The 9,200-nt window shown below is 44.8% G+C and overlaps 1 protein-coding gene across 1 annotated transcript in view; it reads right to left on the bottom strand.

The window, feature by feature from the left end:
- NOTCH2 (notch receptor 2) overlaps nucleotides 1-1,369 on the bottom strand; it is a 216,215-nt gene extending 214,846 nt beyond the window's left edge. The window contains exon 1 of the mRNA XM_069602391.1: nucleotides 1,239-1,369. The gene's annotated coding sequence lies outside the window, so the exon portion shown is untranslated. The remainder of the gene's footprint in view (nucleotides 1-1,238) is intronic.
- Between the last annotated feature and the right edge of the window lie 7,831 nt (nucleotides 1,370-9,200).

The following is a 9,200-nucleotide window of genomic DNA, read 5'->3' on the forward strand; positions in this document are numbered from 1 at the left end:
GGATAGCCCCTGTGGTGCCTGTCAGCATCCTCTCTCAACATGAGAAAGGAAAAGCTCTTTTCCTGGGTGCTACACCCAGTTACCCACTGGGTGATAGGCCCCAGGGCATTTCAGAGTTTCATAAAATGGCTCTTTCTATTACACAGAGGCCTCTCTTTGTTTTCTTCTGGAAAGACACACATGAGGAAATAGAATTGGGCCCTGCTGCATAACAGGCAGACTGGCCATGGCCTTGCAGGACTCAAGCCCAGTCTTAACTATTGCAGACTCCTTCCTCAACAGGCTGTACTCTCCCTAGGGGCCCCACTGTACCTGCCCACCACCGTCTCCCTCCGGGACTACCCCAGACATGTCTATGCACAACCCGAATCCTTCTGAAGCCACACTTTGAGTTTTCCCCCAGCAAACTCTTAGCCCCCTTGTACACCAATGGATGCCAATTATTTCTTGAGAGGAAAGGATATTGTCTTACTCTATGTCACAGACATATCTGTCTTAATTCTGGCCTAGCTAGGACTTTATATTACATAGTAAATAGAAATACTATTAATCACGTGATTAAAACAATTCTGTTTAGTAGGTGCTCAAAAATAAGTAACTATCATAATTATGTAGGTAGCTGGATTACAGAGAATTATATATTTATTCTTTATAACTTTTATTTTTTCAAAATGTTTTACAAAGTTAGGTATTGTATAATCACAAGCAAACTCTTAAGTTAAAAGCACAAATCTTGACATGCATATGATTTCTTCTCCTCCTTTTCATCTCAGAAGAGTAGTTATTCTTGCTATTTCCACTTCCTCAACTTGCTTCTATCTGGTTTCTACCCCAACCATTCCTCTAAAATTGCTTTCACTGAACCCACCAACTATTTCTTACTGTCATTCCCTCAGGAATATGTTGGGGGACTGGGAAAGGGAAGCACCCTCAGGCACATGATAACTTAGAGCAAAGGGAATCTGAGTAGAAAGCAGGGGGCAAAGGAGCAGGATTGGGGCCCATTTCATCCAAGTTGAAAGCATGATTCAGAACCAAAGTTGAATCCAAACACTTACCTTGTCCAAGAGTCAAGCAGTCTATTCAGAAGCCAACTCACCTAAGTAGAAAAGAGTCCAAAAAAAGCCAACTCCAAAGAGGTAATAGGTGGCACACCAAGGCAGTCCCAGAAAAAAGAGTGCAAAGAGATTGCAGGCCAAGTGGAATTCCAAACTTAGCAAGTTACCAGCTGCATTTACCTGGTGTTCCTGGGAATGCCTGATGAACAGTTGTAACTTACAAAGTCACTTTTCAGAGATGAGAGATGGGCTCCCAGGAGCACTCCTATACTGGATATGTCAACAAAGTGCCTGCCACACCCAACTTCCTCTTCAAGATGAAACTGCCCCACCCACAGCCCCCTTGCTCTGAGAAGCAAAGCAAGATTGTTCTCTACCCAGGGATGGCTCCTGATTGGACCAGGAACTGGCCCCTGATATTAGGCCTGCCCCTCCAAAAATCAGGGCTTGGATGGAAGAGATGAGTTTGGCCAATCAGCTTCCTTCTGGGATTCAAACTGGGAAATGTGGAGATAAAAGGGCAGGTGTTCTTGGAGACTGGAGTTGAAAGAATGACATATGATGGAGTGATGGCTATGGAGGGTCACACAAGCCAAATCTATGAGGAAGCAGAACTATATGATAGGAAAGCAGAATTTATGAATAAGCAGCAATCACAGGTGGAAAAAATACATGAAGGATAAACAGAATTTCTTGGTTGGAACAGGAAAAAAAGAAGTAAACCTGAAGAGTAGCTGGGAGGTAGTGTGCCACTGTTCTGTAGACTCTGTTATCTGGTTCCACTAGAAGCCACTTTCCCACCAGTCAGATTTCCTAGGACTCCTGTGTTCTTTGCTGGACCAACCCGAATTTCCTGAATTCCATGCTAGTATTTGTTGAGCATCTATTACTAGGCTTCCCCCCTGGTGGCTCAGATGGTAAAGAACCTGCCTGCAATGCAGGGGACCTGGCTTTGATCCCTGGGTCTGGAATATCCCCTGGAGAAGGGAATGGTAACCCACTCCAGTACTCTTGCCTGGAGAAGTCCTTAGACAGAGGAGCCTCATGGGTTACAGTCCACAGGGTCTCAAAGAGTCAGACACGACTGGGTGACCAACACTTTTATCAGCTAAGCATGGTTCTAGGTGTTTGGGCTCCATCAGTGAATGAAACAGGAAAGTAATTATAACAAAACCCTCATTATTTTAAGTAGGATCTCTGTTTCAAAGGGCCAAATTAAAACATTCCTTGTGCCCTCACTCTTTCCCGTGGTCCAGTTGGTGAGGTCAGTCTTGATGCAATAATTAGTCTACTTCCTCTTGGGAATACCTCTCTTGTTTATTCCCCCTCATCACTGAGGTTGTAGCTGGAGATTTAGGAGTAGGGAAAAGAATAGAAGAAGCTGGGAGACTGGGCATGGAGGAAGTTAGCTGATATATGACAATGACAGCAAGGTGGCTGAACGCCCAGGCTTTAAATTAACATGAAATTTGGCTCTACTACTCATTATGTGATCTTTGGCAAGTCAGTTTTCTCAGCTGTAAATTGGAAGTTAAATAGTATCCTCTTTATTGCATTGTTGTGAGGATTAAGTGAGAAAATATACGCAAAGCAATTAGCACAGTACCTGACCCATAGTGAGAATTCAAGAAAGGACAGATCTCATTGCTGGTGGTGTTATTATTACCCTCAATCCTCAGCTTTCACTAGGTAGGTAGAATAAATGTGCTTGGGGAGAATGAGACAGCATCCCATAGTCAACTCTTCATTCTGAAGGCTACTGCCAAACAGAACTTGGTATACTCATCAAGATTCCTTTGAGTTGGTACATACCTTCTCAGATAATCTCTAGCTGCAAGAGTATCAATAATGCAAGGAAGAAGGAGTACAAGACAAGTGATAAGGATGAAAAATATTGTTGGACAGAAAAGCAGTTCTGAAAGAGGGAGTCAATAATTTCTGAAAGCAAAATCTGCAGCAATGATGCTAGCCACCGAGAAGTCAATTGTGTGTGAGCAGTAGAAGAGTGCAGGTATTCCTTAAGCACTACTCTTGTCATCCGTTTAGGGATGGCAGGCTGGTGGATGTGGACTTGGTAGTCCCAAGGGCTCTGGTTAGGAAGCAGTGTTTTAACTGACTGTGCAAATAGGAACTCTCTTTTACCAACCAGGGAGTAAATGGCTGCAGTGGAGGGAGGAGCAGTGCAGGGAGGGAAGCATGCCTTCTTTATAAACCTGTTACTTCCAGGACAGAGTAACGACAGGGCAAGAGGGACAGATCAGAGATGGAAGTCCCATAGGTGGAGTCCTGGAGGTGTGTGAGGATCTGAAGGAGTCATCACTACCTTTTAGGAAGAAAAGGCCATCTTTACTTGAGGTCCAGGTGATTGTGGTTGTTGCTGTTCAGCCACTAAGTCATCTCCGACTCTTTGCAAACCCATGGACTGCAGCACACCAGGCTCCCCTGTCCTTCACCATCTCCTGGAGCTTGCTCAAACTCATGTCCATTGAGTCAGTGATACCATCCAACCATCTCATTCTCTGTGACCTCCTTCTCCTCTTGCTGTCAATCTTTGCCAGCATCAGGATCTTTTTCCAATGAGTCAGCTCTTCACATCAGGTGGCCAAAGTATTGGAGCTTCAGCTTAAGCATCAGTCCTTCCAATGAAGAGTTAGGGTTGATTTCCTTCAGGATTGACTGGTTTGATCTCCTTGCACTCCAAGGGACTCTCAAGAATCTTCACCAGTACCACAGTTGGAAAGCATCAGTTCTTTGGTTCTCAGCCTTCTTTAAGGTCTAACTCTCACATCCATACATGACTACTGGAAAAACCATAGCTTTGACTATCTAGACCTTTGTTGGCAAGTGACTGAGGTAGTGTATCAGAACACATCATGTTGGAGAGGGCCACAGATTGTGTTTTGGTAGAGGAGCAGGTGGGTGGTTGAGCTGAGGCTGCATTCAGGTCTTCTCGGCAGGATGTGAACACCCTACTCAGATAGAGGTCTTCCTAGTATTTCATACCTCTCTGAGTTGCACCTAAGAGGCCCTGGATCTGGATTAGGAACACAGGTAGATATCTGAATGATAATTTGGGCTGAATGATGGTGAAATACTCAAGTCAGACTCTTCCAAGGTTGGATGTCTCTTCTACCCCTTTTATTCAGGCTTACAACATAGACCATTGCCCTGTGGTTCTGTTGCTGGGTGTGCAGCCAATGGAGCACCCAAGGCTCTTAAAATAAGACAGGCCACTTGACATAGCATGAGCTAAGCTCCCGGGCTGCTTCAGGCTACTGCAGACTGAGCTCACTGTCATGCATTAGACCCCCGAGGCCTTGAAGACACCTTCACAGCAAGCCATTCTCCTTGGGAATAATGGAGGACAGAACAGGGCCCTGCTAGATCAGAAGCACCGATGTTAACAGTACCAGTCCAGCAGTGTTAGGTTGAACTAAGATGGGTCCAAGCTGCGGGCTGACACACAGGTTAAGAGGATAGAATCTGGAGCTAGAATGCCCACATTCAAATCCCAGCTTTTACCTCTTAGTAATTTTTTTTCACTTTCTTTTTTTTTTAAATTTAAATTTATTTATTTTAATTGACCTATGTGACCTTAGGGAAATTACTTAGTCTCTCTGCCTCAGTTCCCTCATCTGTAAAACAGGAATGAAAGTGAAAGTGAAATCGCTCAGTCGTAACCCTGCAGACTGTAGCCCACCAGGCTCCTCTGTCCATGGGTTTCTCCAGGCAACAATACTGGAGTGGGTTGCCATTTCCTTCTTCAGGGGATCTTCCTGACCCAGGGATTGAACCCAGGTCTCCTGCATTGCGGGTAGATGTTTTAACCTCTGAGCCACCAGGGAAGCCTCAGGAATAGTAACAGCATATTCCTCATAGGGTTATTATAAACATTAAATGTACTGATACAGTTAAGGTCCTGTATTAATAAATTCAGTATAGAAGGGTAAGTGCCAGCTAGTGATATAATGGGGCAAAGGTGAAGGGAGTCTTGAGTTGCATGAAAAATTGTCCAGCTTGGCACTCAGGCCAACTTCCTTCTCTTTTTTTAGGAGGTCATTCCTAGGTCAGTTGCACAGAAAAGGGCAAAATGCTATCAAGCCTCATTTGGAATGTCTATGTCAAGTGACCAGGGCCTCTTACTACAGAATGATAGACATCTGGCTACAGCAAACTGGAGTTGTCTGGAGGCTGTTTTGGAGGTGCTGATGATTCAAGTAATCCAGAATTCCTGGATTGCAGATTATATGATGCAAAGTTGGGTAGGGTATGTGTGGATGTGTTCAAGGGTTTATTAGGACATTGTCCAGGAAATGCAAAACCGTCCCCTGGAAAGCCATGCAGGATACCAATCACTGGGTGCTGCCACAGATCATGGTCTCTACAAGCTGTCTGAAGTGAAATGTTAGTTGCTTAGTCATGTCTGACTCTGCGACACCATTAACTGTAGCCCACCAGGCTTCTCTGCCCAGGGAGTTCTCCAGGCAAGGGTACTGGAGTGGATTGCCATGTCTATACACTTCTAAAAACCCATCTTTCACTCTTGATCTTCCAAATACAGATGATGGAAGGCAAACAAGATCATAGGCACTCAGAAGGTCTAATTTCATGGATTTTCAGGCACAGAGTTGCCCCAGGAGCATAAGGGGACCAGATAGGATCAAGACCCCAATAGTTCTAGCACAGATCTAGTTCTCTGCTTCTCTTCTTCACAAAGTGCCCCAGTGCCTTCTTGGGGAAAGTGGAGACCAATGGACCTGAAGGCCTAGGAATTCCAACTGAGTCTCAAGTTATGGGGTTGTGGTGGACACCTTGCTGAATTTGAATTTCAAATAAATGATGAATAATTTCTTAGTATAAGTATATTCTGAAAGTCTTATCTGTTGTTTATCTGAAATTCAAATTTAACTGGGTGTCCTACATTTTTATTCAATAAATCCAATAACCCTCACTGAGGGGTTGTAGTCAGGGAAGGCTGCTGGATACATGCCTCCAGCTGAATATAAAGAGCAGAGATACTAGAGGATTCTGGTGCCCTTACCTCAGAGGAGGCCCCTAATACTGGTTCACTCAGTACAGGTCCCTGGAAGCGGAAGCAGAGGAGTCTGTATACTCAGCTACACTATGGTTGAAGTTGGCCATTTCATGGACCAGTCATGTCATGGCTGTGAGAAATTCCCAGTGGTGCCCACACTGGGGCCTTCCTGGCTACAGTTGAACAACTGTTCAGCATACAGCTTTCTTGGCGGACGTGAGAAGTCCCAGTCACATCAGTGTCCTCTTGTCTCCAAGTATAACTCTCATATCTCTATAAACTATTAGAGCTGGATTTAAGAATCATGGCAACTGGGAGGACTCACCTGAAGACAAACAGCCAACAGGACATTGTGAGGCTTGGCAAGGTCTGACCAGCAACCTGTGATCTCAAAGCTAGCAGCCCTATTGTCAGTAATTAGCCACATCTATAGAGCAGATACAGAGAAGGCAATGGCAATCCACTCCAGTACTCTTGCCTGGAAAATCCCATGGACGGAGGAGCCTGGTAGGCTGCAGTCCATGATGGGGGGGGGGGGGGTCACTGAGGGTTGGATGCGACTGAGTGACTTCACTTTCACTTTTCACTTTCACGCATTGGAGAAGGAAATGGCAACCCACTCCAGTGTTCTTGCCTGGAGAATCCCAGGGATGGGGGAGCCTCATAGGCTGCTGTCTATGGGGTTGCACAGAGTTGGACACGACAGAGTTGGACACGACAGAGTTGGACACAACAGAGTTGGACACGACTGAAGTGACTTAGCAGCAGCAATAGCAGCAGCAACTGAGCAGATAGGGCTTCCATGGCTTCAGATGATAAAGAATCTGCCTGCCAATGCCTGAGACGCAGGTTTAATCCCTGGGTCAGGAAGACCTGACCTGGAGAAGGAAATGGTAACCCACTCTACTCTTCTTGCCTGGAAAATCCCATGGACAGAGGAGCCTGGAGGGCTGCAGTCCATGCGGTCACAAAGAGTAGGACACGACTTAGTGACTAAAGAACAATAACAACAGAGAAGCCACCACAGCCACCACGTGAAACCACATTCCTCATTTCAATTCCGGAAGCTGAGTTGCAGAAAATTAGCAGAACACACCGGAAAAGCCAATGGCACCCCACTCCAGTACTCTTGCCTGGAAAACCCCTTGGACGGAGGAGCCTGGTAGGCTGCAGTCCATGGGGTCGCTAAGAGTCAGACATGACTGAGCAACTTCTCTTTCACTTTTCACTTTCAAGTATTGGAGAAGGAAATGGCAACACACTCCAGTGTTCTTGCCTGGAGAATCCCGGGGACGGGCGAGCCTGGTGGGCTTCTGTCTATGGGGTCGCACAGAATCAGACACGACTGAAGCAACTTAGCAGCAGCAGCAGCAGCAGCAGAAGACACAGCCTTGTGGATTGAGGGACTGTAGCCAAACCTATTCGCTCAGGTTGGGAGTTAGGAGTATGTAGTAACCACAGCAGGCATGTGGTGTAAGTCTGGGTTTCCTAAACTGAGAGAATAGGCCAGAACCTCCGACACGTACACACAGGCACAGAGTCCAAGAGCCAGGTAACCAAGGCCCAGAAAGAAAGACCTACTCAAATGGATCAAAAAGTCAAGGCAGTCTCTAGAAGCAGAGCTCAAAGAGAATGAACCAGCAATATCCTGGTGTTTCAAAAAGTCAGCACATGACCAGCCACCTATGGTTCGTATTTTACTCCTGGGGTTCTCGGTGGAGAACATGGCTGGTTATAGAGATATTGTCAGGAACTAGGCCTAACTGTCGACACCCAAGTACCTTTCCCAGCCCTGCTCTTCAAGCATGCTGCCCCTGTTAAAGACACTCACTTTTCAATGTCACTCTACGCACTTGGCTACCCAGACGTACTCTTCTGGTTTCCTCCTACTTGTTCCTTCTCTAAGGGATCTTCCCCTGATCCTCGAATATTCATATTCTTCAGTGTCCTACCCTTGACCCACTGTTCTTATCTTTTCTCTCTTTCTATAGTGCCTGGATGTTCTCATTTGCTGTCGTGGTTCCAACTAAGAGCATAATCGGTTGAAATGTGGGTTATAGAGATAAAGTTCTTGGGTGTTTTTTACAAATTCCTAGCTGTGAGTCTTTGGCGAAGTTTTGTTTGCTTTTTTAAGCTTCTTTAGATTTCATGTCCTTATCCTTATCTACACAGTGAAGACAAGCCACACAGACTAGAGATATGATGAACATTAAGTCAGAAAATGTATGTAAATTACTTCTCACAGTGCCTGACATAGTAAATGCTCAATAAGTATAATCATGATAGCTATTACTTATTACTACTTCTAAGTAATTGAATTTCAAATCTTTGTTTCTAGCTCAGTACTCTTTTGGGAGCACATTCATAGTTAACCTGTCTTCTGCTTGTTTTTACATGCATGTTCCAAAGACACCTTATGTTTATTGGGTCAAAAATAAAATTTGCTGCTCCCTAAAAAAAGAGAAGAGTGTGATAGGACCAACAAAGTGGATTTTCAGGGGACAGCTGTAAGAAGCTATAAAGTTGTCTTCTCTATCTAAACAAACAAAGCAGAAACAAACACAAAATAAAACCTGCCCTTTCTTCTTCTAAACCTCCTCTCCTTCTCCATTCTCTATCTCAATAGTTGGCGCTATCACTTATCACTCCTAGAGTCCTAGAAGCCATTCTTGATTCTTGCCTTTTCCTTATAACTTGCCATCCACAAAGCTCCTCTACAAATCAGTCATTAGAGTCTGACATTTTGGTCTCTTCAACTCTTTCACTTTATATTCTTCTTCCATTTCTTGCTAAAAATCTCTTGAAAAGGTAGTGATTCAAGGCCAAGTCCCTAACTGTGAGGAAGTTCGTGACTTCAGTGGCAAAGACAGAGTCCTGTAGTACATTATGCTATTGTTCAGAATGTTCAGTGCCCCTGCCTGTGGGGCCTGTTGGGAAGAATATACATCTCTGCCCCCATTGACATCTGGCTTGACTATTGACTTGCATTGCCCAGTGGAATGTTAACATATGGGATATATGCCAATTCTGATCAGGAGCTACAAGAATTATCATTCTCCACCATTGCTCTTTCCTCCTGTTATGACATCACCATGTCCCAAATAGGG

Source organism: Ovis canadensis, chromosome 1 (assembly GCF_042477335.2).
Source record: "Ovis canadensis isolate MfBH-ARS-UI-01 breed Bighorn chromosome 1, ARS-UI_OviCan_v2, whole genome shotgun sequence".
Taxonomy (NCBI): Eukaryota; Metazoa; Chordata; class Mammalia; order Artiodactyla; family Bovidae; genus Ovis; species Ovis canadensis.